General features: G+C 36.7%; 1 pseudogene; it reads left to right on the plus strand.

The window, feature by feature from the left end:
- Positions 1-519: 519 nt before the first annotated feature.
- LOC102928317 (olfactory receptor 8B8-like) lies at positions 520-1,456 on the plus strand (annotated as a pseudogene).
- The last annotated feature ends 20,002 nt before the right edge of the window (positions 1,457-21,458 follow it).

Genomic DNA, 21,458 nt, shown 5'->3' on the forward strand with positions numbered 1-21,458 from the left:
CATCTGAGACAACCATGGAGTCTGAGGTAGGAGCTAGCCTACCCAGTTAGAAGTGCAGGAGAGTGGTTGAAACAGTCTGCCTCTTATTCTCACAGAAATAAATGATTAATATACACAAAAACTTTAATATTAATCCTTAAATATCCTTTGGTTATGTGTTTTTATGTGTGGGTACACACATTCCATAGATTGCATGTGAAGATCAGGGAATAATTTGCAGGAACAGGTCCTCTCCTTCCCTGTTATAGATCCTGGGGATTGAATTAAGGTCATTAGGCTTGGACACAAGTGCTGTTACTGTTTTCCTGGCCCAATATTCCTTTTTATACATTCCCTTAGTATTATAAGGGAATACATATAGAAATGTAAATGGAAAGGGAAAGTGCAGAGAAGAGTGTGTTTGAGAGTGATTTTCCGTTCTGGGTCTTAATATTGTTATGTATGGTCTACTGGAAAAAGCTAGGATATTATCTTAATGTTCCCATTTCTTACATTCTCACAGATACAACCTGAGGAGAAATGGCCTCCAGCAATGGTTCCACCACAGTGAAGGAGTTCATCCTGCTGGGCTTGACACAGCAGCCAGAGCTCCAGCTGCCTCTCTTCTTCCTCTTCTTGGGAATCTATGTGGTCTCCATGGTGGGGAACCTGGGCTTGATGGTTCTGATCATTTTGAACCCTCACCTGCACACCCCCATGTACTACTTTCTCTTCAACCTTTCCTTCATTGATTTCTGCTACTCCTCTGTCATAACCCCCAAAATGCTGGTGAGTTTTGTGAAGCAGAACATCATCTCCCATGCTGAGTGCATGACTCAGCTCTTTTTCTTTGCCTTCTTTGTTATTGATGAATGTTGTATTTTGACAGCCATGGCCTATGACAGATATGTGGCCATCTGTAAGCCCCTGCTTTACCAGGTTACCATGTCCCATCAGGTCTGCTTTGTGCTGACAATGAGTTTACACAATGGGGTTTGTGGGTGCCATGGCCCACACAGTGTGTATGCTGAGACTGACCTTCTGTGCTGGCAACATCATCAATCACTACATGTGTGACATACCCCCTCTCCTGAAGCTCTCCTGCACAAGCACCACCATCAACGAGCTGGTGGTGTTCATAGTTGTGGGTGTCAATGTGATAGGACCTAGTTTGATCATCTTCACTTCTTACACTTTGATCATTTCCAACATTTCCCACATCCGTTCCACAGAGAGCAGGTCCAAGGCTTTTAGTACCTGTAGCTCTCACATAATAGCTGTTTCTATTTTCTTTGGAGCTTCGGCATTCATGTATCTTAAGCCTTCTCCTATTGGAACTGTGGGTGAAGATAAGGTGTCCACAGTCTTCTACACCATTGTGGGCCCAATGTTGAACCCTTTCATCTACAGTTTGAGGAACAAGGATGTCCACATTGCACTGACTAAGACTTTCAAGAAAAGCATGCTTATATAGATAGAAACTTTTTTCTTATAGATACAGATTTTCGTTGCTGCAGGCAATGTATCAATCTATGGAGAGAATCCTATGAAGTTGAAATGAAATTCCAGTTATTTGATAATATAGAAATTTAATTGTGCAAATCAGTTCACAGACCAAGGCATGTAAAGAAGAGGGTGAATTCTTCACTCTTTAATAAATAGTAAAGTGAGTACATCTGTTCTTGACTCTCTAGCTTGCTTTTAGGTTTTCTAATTTTTGCTTTCTGTTTTTGTCTCAATATGAGTAACAAACTCATGGTTGTTTTGTCTCAGCCTCATGAGTGCTATAATTATAGGTAGGCATATACCACTGTATATGGCTTATATAGATTTAAGTAACATTCTGAGTTAATAAATTAAAAAATGGCAAGATTGTGAGGGTTTTTGTTTTTGTTTTTATTTTGTTTTTAAACTGGAAACACCTAGGATCTTGTAGAACTGTGATGGGTATGCATCGATTCAGAGGTCTTAGAGTTAGTCTTTCCTAACTGAGGAAACCTCTGTTCAGTGTTGAACAAGCTTCTGTCGGGGAGATTTCTTTCTTCCTCTAAGAGAAGAAGAACAGTGTGAGTGTCCCTGTTACTCTGATTTCTCTTTCCATTTTAAGTTCCAGGGAATTTGAAAAAGTGAACTCAAAATTTCTTATCCTAATTCCTAAGGACAGGAAATGAAATAGCAATTTTCAGTGGCCAAATGGAACCTAAACTTGTGTGCACATCTCTGACTTCAGTAACATGGTGGACATGCAGACAGGCTATGTCACTGACAGGAAGACTAGCTAGACATTCTAACAATACTCTGAAGAGAAAGTTTGTTCTGATCAGAAATGAATTTTATAATCTTAATTAATTAGCAGATGAATATTTTAATTATACTACTTGTTTCAGAGGTTTATGTGGAAAAATCATGCAGTTTGTACTTGACTCTTTATGTAGGAGATGATATGCAGAACACTTATGGCTTTTTTAAGAATGAGAGGTCAGGGTGGGCTTCACTAAGGATGTGGTTTGTGAGCTGAGAAGTAATTGAACAGAGGGAGCCAGCCATAGAGAGGGAATTCACAGCAAAAGGGGTATTTGGCACAAAGTCTGACTGGCAATGAAAACCTTGATGCAAATAGAAGCAGGAAAACATTAATTCAGCTCCAATATAGTTTGTAAGGACACAAATCTGGAGATTTGTGTGATCCATGAAAAAAAAAACTTAGAAATGAAGCTGATGTGTTAAGGGTCTATAAGGGAAAGGATGGGTACCACTAGAAAAAAATAAAATTTCCTGTGATTTTAATCACACAAAGGACTATTTTATTTTATTTTTACTGTCTTGAAGTACTAGCTATGTTTATTTTGTACACTCCCTCAAGATACAGTGAAAATTCCATTGCTAATTTTTAGTGAAGTTCATTACACAATCCACCTTTAATAATACTGAGATGCCATTATCTGTAGAGCCAGTGTCTTCCCTAATATTTGCATGTTTTTCTCCAGAGCAGTCATAAGCTGTAAGATCTGAACTGTGTGGTCAGGTACCAAAGTGAAAAGCTTTTTTGATCTCATCATTTCACCCATTGGCACAAATGTCTCAATGTGGAAGGATGACTGAAATTGACCTCCTTTTGGCTATAAATTCTCAGTTTTGTGCTCTGTGTCATCTGGGACTCAGTTTCTCAACTAAAGATGCTGTACAGGTTAAATAATGTGTCACATATTTAAACAGAACTGTCTTGTTTCATCTTGTACAAGTTTTATGGCAGTGTTTTCTCTGATGCAGAGCCTCCCTGAAATCAGCAAGTGTCTCACACTATCACTTATCCCCATTGCTGTTGTATTATTGGGAGTTCGAATATAACTGTTGCTGTGCAAGCATTATCGTAGCTATTGAAATTATCATTGCCATTCAAGATTCTTTGTGCATATGCATGTGTATTATTTACTAGATATGAAGTAGGCCTACAGTTCAATAACTTTAATTAAAGAAAATATAACATGAGCTGAACAAAGATAACACCAATGGTCATGCCAAAGTGGATGGGGATGGGGAAAAGCCCACAGGCTTTCAACCTTACACAAAGAAGTATAGGCAACTGAGAAAAATCTGGGGGAGAGGGGTGGTCTTCCCCAGGCAAGAAAATGTCAATTGGCTGTCCAGTGCCAAATTGTCAACCTGAAAATGTAAACACAATTATCAATATATGGACAGAGAAGGTTATATTTAGGAGTATATATGCATATACATATATATGCAAGCAGTAACAATTGGTGAAAAAAGAGGCTAGGATTTGAAGGAGATGGGGGAAGGTTTATATGGAAGGGCTTGGAGGGAGGAAAGGGAAGGGATAAATGTTATAATTATATTATAAACTCAAAAAAAAAATCAGGGGCTGGATCAGTGATTCAGCAGTTAAGAGCACTCGCTGCTTTTGCAGAGGACCTGGGTTTGGTTCCCAGAACCCAGGTCAACTCACAACCGTGTGTAAATCCAGTCCCAGGAGATCAAAGCCATCTTCTGATCTTTCTGTTTACCAGGTGTGTGCGTGACTCACATACCTATATTCAGGCAAAACACTCATACACATAAAATAAACAAATCTTTAAACAATTCAATTATAACATAGCAATGAAGTGCAAAGTAGAAGGACATAGAGAAAATAATAGTGGTTGTAAATTTTCAAATATTCAAGGAAATTAATGTTCTTGGTAGGAAAAGTATTTGTTTATTTAGATATTTGTCATAGGATAACAATAAAGTGGTTTGGGATCTCTGGGACAGCAAGATACACACAAATGATGAAGCTCTGTCCTACTTTGTTCCTGAGACACATGTGAAATGGCTGTTGGCAGTTGATGGCTGCTGATGGACAGATGGTCACTTTTCTTCAAGGACATGGCAGCTGGTATGTTGCTTGTGCCCTGGTGGATAGCCAAATACCCATGTACTTACAGGTAGCCCTAATTAGACATGGTGTGACTAATAACAGTAAAAAAGAAGACATGAAGTTGGAAGGAGGATGGAGTGGGGTCACTAGGAGGATTTAGAGAAAAGTAATGCTGGACGGATATGATCTGTACATGACATATGACTGCATATGAATTATGAAACTTTCAGGGAAGAAAAATATTATTTTAAAAATAAAATAGTGGCTTCTACATTCAAATTCATGTACCCGATGGCTTTGTCTAATTCTTGTTATATAGTAGTATCTAGAAACTTATAATTTTTTTACTTAATCAGTAAAATAGTAAAGTTGCCAAATATATACAATTCCAGTATATATTTGGCAACTTTACTTTCTTTTAATGATATAAAATAGGATGTTATCTCACACATAAATGACATTGGTGTTTCAAGGAAACTGTCATTTTTGTTTTGCTTTATTAATGATGGTTAATATTAATGCAGTCTCAGTAGGCTAGCACTTTGTAGTAAATTGACATCAACAAATAGATACAGGGTTGTTAATGTAGAGTTTATTTTAAAATGAGGTTTATAGTGTAGCCTCTAATCTAATTTTGTTGATATCTTAATAAGTGGAGGGAGTATAAATTCAGACAAGGATATTCATGCAGAGTTAAGGTCCTTCAATAATGGAAACCTATGTCCAGACTGACCCTGTAAAGAAAACGATTCCAGTGTTTCAGGCACCCAACATGCTGTATTATGACCTAGAGTTTTCAGTAGCAACATTAAAGAATTACACACACACACACACACACACACACACACACACACACCATTGTAAGCATATACTGAGAAAAACAAGACAGCTAAAACAGAAACCAAAATTCAAAGTTTAGAAGAATTGGATATTAACTAGATAACTTTTATCTCTTTTTAAAACTGACACACAGTATTTTTACAGACTGATAATTTGATACATGTTTTCAGTCTAAAGGGCAAGTTGAGGCACACCAAATATGAGATAAAAAAGTTTATTGGACCAAAATGAGTTAGCCAACCAGACAGAAGTGGAAAATTCTAGTTCCTCAGAAAACATGCTCTTGAAGTCATATCTGAGAGGTTGGGCTCATGGCAAACCCATTGTTACAGTTGTCAATAAGAATAGCACAGGAGCACTGGAAGTCTAATTGGTGAGAAAGAGGAGGGTTTATATGAGCGAGAATTGTTGAAACCAAGGTTGGATAAAGCACAGGGACAAATAACCAAATGAATGGAAGCACATGAACTATGAACCAAAGGCTGAGGGACCCCCAACTGGATCAGGCCCTCTGAATAGGTGAGACAGTTGATTGGATTGATCTGTTTGGGAGGTATCTAGGCAGTGGTACCAGGTCCTGGGCTCATTGCATGAGTTAGCTGTTTGAAACCTGGGACTTATGCAGGGACGCTTGGCTCAATCTGGGAGGAGGGGACTGGACCTGCCTAGACTGAATCTTTCAGGTCGATCCCAGTCCTCGGGAGAGACCTTGATCTGGAGGAGGTGGGAATGGGGAGTGGGCTGGGGGGAAGGGGAGGGGGGCAGGAAGGGAGAGAACAAGGGAATCTGTGGCTATTATGTAGAACTGAATAGTATTGTAAAAGAAAAAAGAAAAAAAAAAGAATAGCACAGGGCACTGAGTGTTCACCAGTTATTTTCCTACACTTGGGTTAAGAGTTGTGGTAAGCACAAAGTGATCTTTCCCATCATATTTATTATCTTTATTGCATCTTTGCTACTCAGAAAATCGCTAGGCTAAATGAGAATGGTGAAGGTGACCAGGACCTCTTGCATCACATGTCTAGGAAGTGAAGAATTTCATGACTTCATTCTGGTTACATTTTAAGTGTTCCTTTCTTATTTCCCACTTTCAGTAAGTAAATTATCCTGGAAGCATTGGTTGTAGATCTGAAGGCCTCATGTTGCTTGTACCAAGACCTCATGACTTGTGCCTTGGAAGTTGTGCCTTACAAAGAAGAAAAGATAAGTCTATAGATAAGAGACCAGGGTCAAATTATAGACAGCTATATGGGATCTTACTGATACCAGACACTTAGTTCCATAAACCTGTCTACCGAATTGTTTCCACAATGTAAAATAATTAGGATACAAAAATGGATAAGGGGTCATAGATAAAATTATTTAGGGTTCATTTTCCATAAATCTGTAATATTCTCAGACAACAATTTACTTAAATTACAGTTTTTGTCCTATGTGTATATTCTTCATCATTTTGACCAGAAAATGATTCTCTGTGAAACAAAATTTCTCTTTTTAAACTTTCTTTCTTTTTTTTTTTTTTTAAAAAAAAAATCTCTTACAAAGATTTCCTCTGTAAAACACATCCACTGGGCTGAAAGGATGGCTCAGCCGTTGAGAGATTGTACTGCTCTTGAAAGGAAGTCAGCACCCTCTTCATGTTGTTCAATACTGTCTGTAACTGTAGCTCCAGGATCTAATGCCCTCTTCTGGCCTCTTCTGGCACAACCCCCCATGTGCACAAACTCACACTCATACACACACCTATAAGCATAATTAACATGTAACAACAATTCATGAAAATATTGAATTTGAAAGAGGGCAAGAAGAAGTAAATAGGAGGCTTTGGAGAGAGAAAAAAGAAGGGAGAAATGATCAAATTTAATCCAAATCTTGAAAAACTAAGAAACATGCTATTTACACCTGATTTTGTTTAAAAATAAAAAATAAAATCTCTTAAAATATAAATAAATATAACCATGGCTGGCTGATATCTATGGGGGAGCCTCTCTGTATCTGAAGAGAAACAATGTAAGAGTGGATGGGTGGGGGTGGGGAGAAACTGTGAACAGGGGAAGGAGGGAAAACTTTGGTTGGGATCTAAAAACAAAACAAAACAAAACAAACAACAAAAATATAAATAAATAAAACACATATCAAATGTCTCAAGAAAGCTGGGTTCCCTTCTAATGTTTGGCTTCATTCATTACTTCTAATCCTCAGCAATGTGAGCCAGCAATTTGTAGATTGATATCAATTCATGATGTAGAAATATACATGTTATCATAATATAACCCTTTAAGGTGGAAACAAATCTACATATATCTTTATTTAAAATCATATGAACAAAATGCTTAGCTCTATACTTCAACCATGTGTTTAATAGTTGATATCCTGGTCTTTTAAAGAACGATTTGAGCCGGGTGGTGGTGGCACACGCCTTTAATCCCAGCACTCGAGAGGCAGAGCCAGGCAGATCTTTGTGAGTTCAAGGCCAGCCTGGGCTACCAAGTGAGTTCCAGGAAAAGCACAAAGCTACACAAAGAAACCCTGCCTCGAAAAACCAAAAAAAAAAAGAAAGAAAGAAAGAAAGAAAGAAAGAAAGAAAGAAAGAAAGAAAGAAAGAAAGAAAGAAAGAAAGAAAGAAAGAAAGAAAATAATGATTTTGGAGATCTAGGGTCCTGATAATTTGTTGGTAGCTTCTGACTACATCCTGGATTCAGAGTATAGAAATTCCCTTGTCCAGGGAACTGTAGGAAAGTACAGCTAGTCACTGCAGTGTTTTCTGTTCACTACAAGGCTAACCTAAAGGTTCAGTTGCAATAAGAAGACTTCATTTGAACGGAAATGAAGATCCTACTCTGTTAAGAATATCCAGAAGTAGGAGCTTGTATTGGGGCTAGCTTGTATTGTATTATATTGGGATTATTGTGTTTATGGAAATTTCAGAAATCAATGTTAGGGTGATGTAGGTGGCAGAAATAGCATGCTCTGCATTCCCATGGCCCAGGCATTTTTTAAATCTTATGCTTGTGATACTATAAGGCCTTCATTAATGATTACAAGACATGATAAAATCTCAACATTTAACATCTCCTTTTTCCTAAATACACATGAGTTCTTTTTATTGAGCACATTTAAAATCTTTCTTCCAAGCAGTGTTTTTATTAAAATAAAGATTTGTGCATCTGTATAGGTTCCATTTTGGTCATCCTGTATGTTCATATAATATGTAATAATCAAATCAAACAAAGATTTCTGTATTTTCAAATATGGACCATGTTTGTGTGTTGGTAATTTCACATTCTTGTAGTAATTTTGAAACCCATCACTGAATAATTCTGGTGATTATTCCATTCCCTAGAAAGAGGCTTCAGGGTCTTCCTGGTTTATCTTCTGTTGCTGTGATAAATACTTTTAGGCTCTCTAACAGGCCCAAGCATTGCAAATATGGTGCTGCAGTCTTCCCCTCTCCACTTCCTTCTCCCTTGCTAAACTATTAAACTATACTCCTAAAGCTAGCCACCAAGGTCTAGTCTCTTATTTTGTCACTACCTTATGCCTTACTAAAACACCAAAGTCCATCAATAAAAGTTCATTATTTGACTGCACTGGCTAACATGTCCAATTAGGACTTACCAACTCACCCTAACACAGACTTGTCCCTTTTTCTTCTTAAAAACCACTCCTGCAGAAACACCTACTGCTGCCTTTGCCCAATCCAGAGGCAGCCCCTGACTCCCACTCGGCTTATCCCTCAGGGGAAATACCATTGCACAAATTCTGAATCATCTTATTATAAAAACCTAGAGCCAGATATTGGAGTAAATGCTGAAAGATCAGAGAGAGAAAGGAACAAGCCACAGCTACCAGTCACTTCTCACCTTGCCATCTCCAAAAATCCTCTGACTGAAAGCTTCTGAGTCCTCAGCTGAAATGTTCTCAGCCAAAAGGCTCTCAGCTGAAAGGTTTCTGATGAAAAGACTTCTAGTTCCTATCTCCTCACATATTATATGCCTTTCTCAGCCTACTCATATCACTTCCTGTCTCAACATTCCTGGTGCTGGGATTAAAGGCATGTGACTCCCAAGTATTAGGGTTAAAGGTGTGTGCACTTCCCAGTGTTATTTCTCTCCTAGACTGAATTAATCTCATGTGATCTAGGGTGGCTTTGAACTCAGAGATCCAGATGGATCTTTGCCTCCTGAGTGCTAGGATTAAAGGTGTGTGCCACCACTGCCTGGCATCTATGTTTAATCTAGTAGCTGGCTCTGTCCATATGTCACCACATTTCCCCCCTTTTTTTGTCTAAAATAATAAATAAGAGAAACTATATACAAACACGTATATACAATATATACAGTCAAGAATTACATTAACAATATCCAGTCCATTAACATTTGACAATTTCAGAGGGAATACTCAATTATTTATGCTATTTTTGTGAGTTCAAAATGTTGTGCCTAATTCACTTTCTATCCTAACTTGTATTACCATCCAAAAACTATTTTTGATGTCTTTCAAACTTAGACACTTTACACCTCTTTAGTGAGTTTGTTTTCTGAATTTGTTAACAAGGAAAACTGTAACTATAACTATACAGTCTTCAATCCATCAGAGACCCAAGGAAAAAAATATTACCTAAGTAAACAGAAAGTGCAGGCAAGCAACTCCTAAAAAATATGAGAGATGACAGAAACAGCTGCCTGCCTGTCCTGTGAAACATTGGGGTACCCAACTTCAGGCTATAGGCCTACTATATCTGATAGATTTATATATGAAGCAGGATTTTTATGAAATTCTGAGTCCTCCAGCACATTTCCTACCAATAGTTGATCAATCTCATCATTACCTTGTTCTAGAGGACCTGGCAGACCTGTATGGGATTGGATTGTTCCTACACCTGATTATTTCTTGTAACTGAATAGATAATAAAGTTATTTCTGACTTATCAAGGATAAATTCAGCAGTTTCAATGTGTAAAACCACACTTTCTGCATAATGAGGGTCAGTAAGTATGTTGAGAGATTTCGGAAAATCCATTAATACCATAAGAATGGCATGTGGTTTTGACTTTTGGACAGAATAATTAGAACTTTGATCCACTTTTCTTAATTTTTCTGATTTGTAACCTGCCTTTCATGACTTGTTTGCATCAGTGTAAAATATAGAGGCTACAGATATTGGTGTTTCCCATACAACATGAGGCAGGATTCTGTTAGTTCTCTTTAAAAATTGAATTATCTTGCTCTTGGGATATTTGTTGTTAATCTTTCCCAAAAAATTACTCCAAATTTTTTTTGCCACAGTTCACTTTCTGCTCATAACTTGTCAATTTCATCATTAGTTAAAGGTAATACAATTACTGCTGGGTCTATTCCTGCTAATTGATGAAGTCTCAATTTTCCTTTTAGAATCAACTCAGAGATCTTTTCCACATAAGTTTTTAATTTTTTACTCTGTTTATTTGGTAGAAATATCCATTCCAATATATCTCCCATCTGCATTAAAATTCCTATATGAGAATGCTTAGAGGGTAAAATAACCAGAATGCAACCAAGCTTTGGATCCACATAATCCACATGTACATCCTGTAATTTCTTTCCACAAATGCCAATTCTCTCTCAGCTTCAGCTGATAATTCTTTTAGACTATTTAAGTCTTTGTCACCCTCTAAGGTTTTGAACAAATTACTCAGTTCATTTTTTACTCCAGGATTGGTCAGTAGATTAGAAATGTCTCCTAACAATCTCTGAAAGTCATTAAGAGTCCATAATCAATCTCTTCTAATTTGCACTTTTTTGGGGTCTAATTTTTGTAGACCTATTTTATAACCTAAATAATTAATAGAATTTCCTCTTTGTGTTTTTTCAGGGGTAATTTGTAAGCCTCAACAAGGCAAAATTATCTTTACTTCTTCAAACATTCTTTCTAAAGTATCTATATTTGATATAGATTTGAATCAGCTAGTAAAATGTTGTCCATATAATTGTAAACTATAGGTTGAGGAAATTGCTTATGTATTATTTCCAATAGCTGTCATAAAAATATTGGCACAGGGTTGGGCTATTTAACATTCCCTGTGGGAGAAGCTTTCATTTCTATCTCTTAACAGGCTGAAAATTATTATAAATAGGCACCATGAAGACAAGTTTTTCTCTGTTTTTTTTTCTTGTAAAGGTATTGAGAAGAAAGTCTTTTAAATTATTAACTATAAGATGCCATCTTTTAGGTAACAGAGGAGGCAAAGGAATTCCAGACTGTAGAGAACTCATTGGCTGAATTACCTTGTTAATAGCTCTTAAATCTGTTACCATTCCCCATTTACAAGATTTCCTTTCAATAACAAATACAAAAGAATTCCAAAGGCTGGTTGATTCTTCAATATGCTGAGCGTTTACCTGCTCTTGTACAAGCTGTTCTAAGGCCTGTAGTTTCTCTGTTGATAAAGGTCAATGCTGAACCCATACAGGCTTTTCTTAATCACTCTAAAGGTAGGGCTGTTGGTAGCTTTGAAAGATCAGCAGCGGTTGTAACCTGTTCTTGCATAATCTGGATGGTCAGTGACTGTTCTTGATAAAATCTTCTGATATTTCCCCCAGAAACATGTGTTAGTTTATGGTTTGTTTCTGAGATTGGAAGAATGTTAATCTGGGTATTTCATTGCTGTAACAAATTACATTCCCATTAATTCATGGCTATATTAGCCACATATGGCTTTAACTTTTCTCTCTGTCCTTCTGGCCCTATACATTCTACCTGTCTTATGCTCTGTTTCACTAGAGATAATGTTCCAATCCCTAACAACTGAACATTTACCTTCTGAAGAGGCCAATTTGGATGCCAAGATTCTGTTGCAATTATTGTTGTATCTGTACCTGTGTCTATAAGACCTTCAATGACAACTTCACTTATTCATATTTTTCAATTTGGGTCTTTGTTCATTTATAGAACTTTGATAAAAAGTTTGCTTTATGGTTCCTCCTGATTTTTTTGTTCTCTCTTCTATAGTTGTTCTATCATCCAGAGGAGTATGGTTTTTTACAATAGGCATTGGGTTCTTTAATTACTCTGGGAAAGAGTTTCCTCCACAATTACAGGAAAGGACTGAATGGAATTTGACATGGGGGCCTGCAAGAGGCCTCTCAGGGAGTTTCCTGATGGCAAAGGCAAAGGATTACCTTGTCTGTCCCTTCTTGATCGACATTCCTTACTCCAATATCTGCTTTTGCCATACCTTCTGGATAATCCAGAAGGGAGGGACATTCTGTTGGAATTATTTTCAGAAAGAAATATTGTTTCTAGGAACACCCTGTTTACAGTCCTTTTTTGGGTGACCTTGTTTACCACAATTGAAACATTTGATATTATTATTTTTCTTCAAACCTCTGTAAATCACCTCTCTTATCCAAGTATCATCATGGTCATGAGATTTAATATTAATTGTATCTTAGATCTATTCCTCCAAGGGTGCTGATCTTGCCCTTAATGGCCTAATTACCATTTTGAATTGTGCATTTGCAATTTCAAAAGCCAGAGATTCAATTATTATTTGTCTAGTTTCTGAATTTGGTATCATTTTATTTACAGCTGAAGTCAATCTTTGTAAGAAGTCAGTGAAGGTTTCTTGTGGACCTGTATAGCTTTTGTAAATAACTCAATTTTCTTTCCTATTTCTTTAATTCTGTCCCAAGCATTCAAGGCTGCTAGGCAGCATAACGCTCAGGTGTGATCATCATATAAAGACTGTATTTATATATCAGCATAATAGCCCTCCCCAAGAAGTTGATCTTGGAAGATTTCAAGACCTTTTGTCCTACTCTGTTGTTCAATGGTCTTAGTCTCATCTTTCCACCAGATCCTCCATTGTAATTGGGGAATAGCCTCTAAACAGCTGTAACCAAATCTCTCCAGTCTTGAGGGATAATTATGTTACAAATTGACTATGAGTTAAACATCTGTTTCACATATGATGAATGCATGCCACATGAGACTATAGCTTCTTTGAATCTTTTCAAATGTAACATTTGCACAGGAGTCCAATAAGCTTGTACACAGTCCTGTGGATATGTTTCATTTGACAGTTCCTGCAAGGTGACTGGATAAATTAAGTTTGGCTGTTTGAAAGCCTTAGGCTGTTTCTCTGTAAGCTTATAATAGAATATTGAGATTGGTTCTCCTTTAAATTACTCTGTCTGGGTATGAATATCTCTATGATTTGTTTTAAGAGATTTTTCTAAAACTTTTATCTTGGTACTCCTATTAACCAACTTTTTAAAAGATAAAATGGAAATGATCAAACAAATATTTATAATTGACATTATGTAAATCCCATTAACATTAATTATCTTCTCATTAATTGTTCCATTTTCAGAATGTCAATTATATTTTCAAACAGAAACCAAACTCCCTCTATTGTAAAATTGTTTACCATTTTTTAAGTGAGGAAAAATGTCTTTTTTTAAAACTAATTCTCTTTTTTAAGAAATCCCAATTGATTCACCAAATTTCATGACTATGATGATTCAGATGATAGTGTCACAGCAGCCTGAAGGGGTCCAGTGAAATCCAAAGCTCCCCAGGAGAGGAAAAAAGCAAAAAAGCCAGCCATCTGCACAGGCAACCATGCAAAAACAGCTAATTCCAGCATGTTTGGAGCCTGAGCCTTGGCCTTGGCCTGGACTTGGGTTTGGGCTTTGGCCTGGGCCTGAGCCTGTGGTTGTAAAACTACAGACAAGCAGATTTTTTGTGATTTTTCTGCCCCAAAATTTGGATGCTAGATGTTGCTCAATTGTTAAATTGTTTTATAATAATAATAAAAAAAACAGAGCCAGATATTAGGGTAAATGCTGAAAGATCAGAGAGACAAAAGAACAAGCCACAGCTACTTCTCACCTCACCAAATCCATAAATTCTCTAACCATTTGCTTCTGAGTCCTCAGGTGAAAGGGTCTCAGCTGAAAAGCTCTCAGCTTAAAGGCCTTCTTCAACTGAAAGGCTCTCAGCCAAAATGTCTCTTATTTTCTGTCTCCTCATGCCTTATATACCTTTCTCTGTCCAGCTATCACTTCCTTCCTAGTGCTGGGATTAATGGTGTATGTGCATCCCAAGTACTGAGGTTAAAGACATGTATCACCACTGCCTGGCTCTGTTTCTCTCCTAGACAGAATAAATCTCATGTAGTCCAGGGTGGCTTTGAACTCACAGAGATCCAGATGGATTTCTGCATACAGAGTGCTAGGATTAAAGGTCTGTGCCACACTGCTTAGCTTCTGTGTTTAATCTAGTGGCTGGCTCTGTCCTCTGATCCTCAGGCAAGCTTTATTTGATACACAATAAAACACATCTCCTTTGTGTTGAGAATTTGGTGTCTGGGTATGTTCTGTCCTGGCTCTAAGACCCCCTTCCAGTACCATAACTAAAACAACTTGGAAAGAAAACAAAGTATTTTACATTATAGACTGTAGTTCATCATTGAGGGAAGCCAAGGAAGGAACTGAAGCAGAGTCAATGGAGGAGTGCTGCTTATTGGCCTGATCCTCTTGCTCATCTACCTTTCTTTCCAGGCAAGTTCACCTTCCCAGGGATGGCACAGCCCACAGTAGGTGAGACTGTCTTACCTCAATTAGCAATAAAAAAAAAACAAGTCCCAAAGACACACTCATGTGCATGGTCTATGGCATAGTACAGCAGATGGCAATTAATAATTCTGATGTCAACCTACCAGATAAATAATTCTCTGATGAAGGAACCCTGTTTCAAGCAAGGTTTATGAGGCCACAGACTATGAAAACTGGTTGCCTCTGTCTGTAATTTCACATGTGCAAAAACAGCTGGGGAATCTCCCCATTACCATGCATTTTAATGTAACGTGCACATTTAATCTCATGATTATATCTCAATCTTATGGACATTTATTATGTGGACTATCTACATATGATTATTCCTTAAACTGTATAATTTTGATGAATAGAAATAATACTAGGATGTACTTTCATAGAGAGGATTGTATTCCATGACTTCAAGACAATTAAAACAATTAGCTTATTTAAAACCTGAGAGCAAATTCAAAGTAGACTAGTTGCCCTTGCAACTGAATCACACAAGGACAGATTCCTAAATGTCTGTTGAACCAAGGTCAGGCACGAAGCAACTTTTGTGCCAGATACTTGATTATTAAAAGTCGGGCTGATAACATTAAGACATAGCTCCCTGCACATATTCTTTCTGCAATTGACTCTCTGAACAAACTCCTAATCTCAGTTTTATGATACAAGACTCAAGGTTCAGCCAACTAACTGTTTATTGTTTAGGTCCTGAATTTCAATGTCATTCTCCACTGGGAAATACTGAGCACTCGGCACTACATGCCTTTTGTCTTTGCTTTACAGACTGCACACCGGGGAACCTGGCTGACAGCCTAGTGCTGCCATGATTACTTACTTCCAGCCACACCAGTTGCCTGGTCAACATGACAGTCCAAGCCCAAGAGAAACTATGATTTCTCATGCATAATTAGAATGGTTCTTGCAGACAAAAATTTCTCTATGTTCCAGTCACTTTGTCCCAAATGAACACACAGAGGCTTATATCAATTACAAACTATTTGGTCTATGGCTCAGGATCCTTGATAGCTAATTCTTTCATCTTAAATTGGCCCATTTCTATTTATCTATGTGTTTCCACATGACTGTGGCATTACCAGTCTGCTGGCATGTTGCCCCTCGGGTGGTGGGCTGGTGTCTGCTCTGACTCCATCTTTCTTCTCCTTCTCTCTCATTGGATTCCCCACCTGGCTCTATTCTGCCTTGCCATAGGCCATGGAAGCATCTTTATTAACCAATGGTAGCAACATATAATCATAGAATAAAGAAAGACCATGCCACAGCACTCTGTTTCTTACTGTTTACTCAATGAATGCAATGCAACCCTCAGAAGGAAACTCATATATTGTCTAGAATTTTCTGTTGAAAGGAAGATTTTTCAAGATAAAGTAAAAAAGAAAGTTACCATCAGAACATGTGTGTTCCTTTCCTAATACCCCTCAGATACAAAAGTTTAGTTCTCACTGACATAGATTTTTTTGAATACCTTGGGTGAGGTATTGGAGATGGCCCATGAAAGACTGTGATACCCATGGAGTCATCTGATAGAAGAAATCATTCAGTTGAGATTATTTCTTGCCATTTATGTCTAGATTTGTGTCACATTGAAAAACAGTAACTAGAACATAGAATGGTCTGGGCATCTTCAGAATGAGTCTGCCTATGGGACTTAAGTGAACCTAGAAACTCTCTCACAAGATATTCAGACCTGCCACACCAAGATTATTCTAAATCTCATTATCTACATTGATCATCATAAATTAACCTGTGGTTAACTTAATGTTATAACCTCTTGAACAATTACATTTGCCTTTTCAGCACCTATCTTGTTGATGGCTAAAGTTATTTTACATGCCAAGTGGCACATGATGTATAATTCTCTGTCTGACTCTGTCTCTCTGCCTGTATCTTCTATCTCTCTCTGTCTGTCTCTTTATCTCTATCTCTCCCTCTGTAGAATTGAATGAGGAAGTGAGAGTAATTGATAGACTAAATTCTGTTACTGATATTTTCTCCACAGAAGTCAATCCACAAGTTTTGAATTTAGGCTTTCTCAAGTCCTTAGGACACAGGCAGAACAAAGCCACAGTATTTTCCAGAATATAATAGAAATACATTCCATTCCAGCTCTTCAGGTTGTTCTACTCTGAAATGAGAATGACGTTTAGCTTCTGCATTCTAGGTACTTTTTAGCTCAAAGATGCAAAGTCATATGTTCTTTCTACAAAGCAATTCTATAGGTTTATGAAGCATAGAATCAGGTTCATCATGGCAAATAAGCTATCCTGGTTTCAGTTTTTAGCATTAGTTACTTTATTGTTATGAACAAATGTACTACTAACATGGAGAAGGAAAAATTACATTGTTTCACAGCTGGAATGTTCAGTCTATCATGGCCAAGCAGAGGTATGACTGATGGAGCCTGGTGTAAGCTGATCACTGCGTTCATACACAGAAAACATACAAAGCATTGAATCCTAGTGATCATCTTGCTTCTCCTTTTAATTCTGTCTGTGAATGGTGCCACTCATATCTCTTTAATAATAAAATTCTATCTGCTTTCAGAATAATAACTTTGATGTTGAAAATGTGTAGGGTTCTTCAGTATCTAATTATCCTGTAAGCATTTAGGAACATACTTTTTCAGAGGAATGTTATAGTTTTTGTTTCTTTAGTGAAGCTGGGAACTGAATCCAGACCCTGGAATAATGGACATCCAAGGCAAATACTCTACTGCTGAGCTTCATCCTTAAACAAAAGTGTTCATTTTAAATATCATGTTTTACAAGGTAAATAGCATTCCTAAATTATACATAGGTACATTTGGCCTAGAATTAAGAAAGAATACATGAAAGAGTGTGGATTTAAAGACAAAAAGAGGCCTTAGTCTGTCCTTCACGGTTTATCTGTACTGTTTCAGGAGGGAAAGATGGAAAATGAGATAAAAATTATCATATTAAAAAGCTAGATGTCAGAAATACTAGAAACTTTTATGCCAAAAACCTGGTGCCTTCTCATAAGCCAAAACACATGTTCATATGCACAAAAAATTGTTTTGTTCTTTAACTTGTGTGTGTATGTATGAAGCTGTGTATATATGTGTATATGTATGCTTGTGTTTGTATATATATGCAAATATGTGTGTATGTGTTTATGTTTCTGTATGTATATGCATGTATTTGTATATATATACATATGAGTATGTGTGTGTATATGTATGTATGTGTATGTACATGAGTATGTGTATATATGTGTGTTTATATTTATGTGTGTGCATATGCATGAATGTGTATCTATGTGCATATGTGTGCATGCATGTGTATGTGTGTGCATATATGCACATATTTTTGTGTATATGTATACATGTGTATATATGTATGTATATATATATATAAATATATATATGTATATATATATATATATATATACAAATGTGTGTGTGCAGGTGTAGGTGTATATACATTTGTATGTTTGTGTATGCATGTGGGCATGTGTTTGTATATGTGTGTGTTTATATGTGTATATGCATGTATGTGTGTATGCTTATATGTAAATATGCATGTGTATATGTATGTGAATGTCTATGTGTATGTATATATATTTATGTGTGTGCACATTTGTATATATTTGAATGCATGTATATATGTATGTATGCATATATGTGTATATATTCATATGTGTGAATACAGGTACATAGTTTGTGTATGTGTGTTAAGTATGTGTTTATGCATGTACATATATTCATGTTTCTTTGTTTATGTGTGTGTGTGTGTGTGTGTGTGTATGTGTGTGTGTGTATGTAGGGTGCACATGACACAGTTGACATAAGAAGATAACTTGCTGCAGTCAGTTCTTAACTTTCACCTGTGGGTTCAGGTTGTTGAACTCTAGTTTTCAGAATCAGCAACAAATGTTTTCTTCCTATGAAATATCTTGCTGGTTCTATCAAAAATCATAGCTTGTGTATGGGAACATTTCTTTATATACCTGACTTGATCCTTTAAGAGCAAAGGTATTTTGAGCTAGAAAAATTTATGATGATTAAATGTATATATATATATATATATATATATATATATATATATATATTATGTGTCTCCTTTAATTTTGGAGTGTCAAAAGACACCTTCTAGAATAGAAGTTGTTTGACATTATTAATCCAACAAGGGATTGCTATCTAGAGTACATAAATCATTCAAAATTATACACTAAAAATCCCCATAATAATCCAGTCAGAAAATAGGCAAATGATATGAACAAAAAGTTCTCAAAAGATGAGGCACAGTCAATAAAATCCCGAAAAAGTAGTCAGTATTCTCAGGCATGAGGAAATGTAAATCAAAACTACATCAAGATTCCATTCTTATTGTAGCCAAAAATATTACCATCAGAAATAAACAAACACACTTATAACATTAGTGAGTCCATGTGACCAAAGGAACCTATTACTCTGTTGGTGGGATGTAAATTAGTGTGATCACCATCAAAACCAATGTAGGAAGGTTCCCAATGCAGTAAAAAAAATGTGAGCTTACAAATGAACCATAAATATCTTACAGAGGATAAACTCTCCAAATTCAAAGTCAGTTCTATAAGATACAGATCATATAGGAGCACAATTCACAAAGCCATGACATAGAGTCAGTCTATATCCGATCTGTGGATTGGGAAGATAGAGTGAGGTGGGCATGGAGGTGGATGCTTCTCAACTCAGCACTTGGAAGGCTGAGCTTGGAGGATGGTGATTTGCACTAAATAACAAGTTTCTGGGCTAGCCTCAGCTACATAGTGAGATGATAGCTCACATATTGTGGTACTGTACAATGAAAATTTTCTTCAGTTATAAAATAGAGTAAAATGTGTTTTGTTAAAAAATGGATGGAAAAAGTGAAATAAGTTATTCTCAAAGGCAAGTGAACAGAAACATGGAGAATACAGAAAGAGGGTACATGAAAAGGGGAACTACTAGCCATGCAGAAATGGAATATGTGTGTGTGTGGGGGGAGTTAACAAAGTTTGACCAAATAGGTGAGTATAATGGAAGTACATTATGTGTATAAGTGAAAATGTCATACAAAGCCCATTACTTTGTATGTTATATTTGATATTAAAAATAGCTGAATGAAAATTTTTGTGCCTATAAAATAATTTGGGGTTTATTATTGAATATTTAATAGGACTCAAGATATTAAAATTATTATAAAAGATTATTAAATACTATTTTATTCACTAAAAGTAATATAGTAGACTTATAATTAGTGAAGATTGATCACAAGTCTAGGCTTAAATTCATGAATGGCTTTAAAGACTCCATATTTGTGTACCCTGGGAATTGTTTAATCCCTGGTGGAAAGTGTACATCTATTATCATGAACTGAGGCATAAAAACAAACTTCATTATTTCTTCTCTTCCTATTTGATCACCTTAGAGACGGCATGTCCTAAGGGACAGGCATTTCTGGATTTTTAATGGGGTCTGAAAGATTGAAAAGCCAGAAGCAAGTTCAATGTGATGTAGAATGTGGTGGCACTGAGGTCTGGTATGTTACTTTCCTACTCTTGGTAGATTTTTCACTGTGGATTTGAGCTACATCAGATCATGATTTCTAGAACATCCCAATTGTGAGGAATACCCAGATTAAGAAAAAGAAGCTTCTTTGGCTCTGTCAGGTTAGCTTTTACTCTTCCAAAGCCAGTTCTTCCAGATGAGCAGAGGTGAGACTCTTGAGGAACCAGCAACAAGTTGTTTGAGAGGAAAGAGGGTAGGTTCCTCTGGTCTCAGTCTGTCCCACCCACCCATGAAAGATAACAATGGCGGCTATTATATTCAATAACAAGAAATTGCAGCAAGGCTTCTACTCTACTGTCTAATTGTGTCTTATTAAAACATCACTTCATCCTTCCTCTGGTACCATGGCAAGTTTAGCATGCAGCAACATCCAGGAAGGAGAGATTGTCTCCTTTATGGAACATTGATGTGTGCTACACATCCAGAAAGATTACACGAGAATACAGTTTGAGAAATTTATTTGCAAATTTATTTACAAATATCCAGCACTGACGTGTTATCTTTATTTTCCTTGTATACATTTGGAAGCGTATTTGTAATTCTGCATTCACTCTCTAACTTAGGCTACAGTTGAAGGGAATGTATAGAAACAGAAGAATATGCAGTCACGTGTGAATCTAAGGTAACACAGATATTCTCCATACATATTATCAATGACTGATTCCTTGGACATTTGAAGTAAGACATCTGGAATCCCAATAGTCTAATACAGATCTTTTTTTGATGGGCGTTGGGGGGAATAAGAAAAAGGACCTGGCCCTGTTACGTCAATGATCTCTTCCTGGTCATCACTGGAGAATGGAGGTGTTTAGTAAATCATTTAAGCAGGAATAGGGAACTAGGAAGTGAAAGGTTAGTGAAAGAACCTTAAAAATACTCTTGTTAATTTTGCCAGCAGGCTTTATTTGGCCATTCAATCTCTATCTTCCAGATAGGAGAGAAATAACTCATGTAGATAAAACTGGTACTGATCCAAAAGGTGGTGGGGTGTGACAGCACATTTGGATGCTGCAAAACAAGAGAACCTAAATCATTCCAGTCCTTTACCATGTATTAAAACTTAGAAACAGATCACAGGATGTCTGCCAATTAAAAAATTTTTTCTATCTCC

This window comes from Peromyscus maniculatus, chromosome 7 (assembly GCF_049852395.1).
Source record: "Peromyscus maniculatus bairdii isolate BWxNUB_F1_BW_parent chromosome 7, HU_Pman_BW_mat_3.1, whole genome shotgun sequence".
Classification (NCBI taxonomy): domain Eukaryota; kingdom Metazoa; phylum Chordata; class Mammalia; order Rodentia; family Cricetidae; genus Peromyscus; species Peromyscus maniculatus.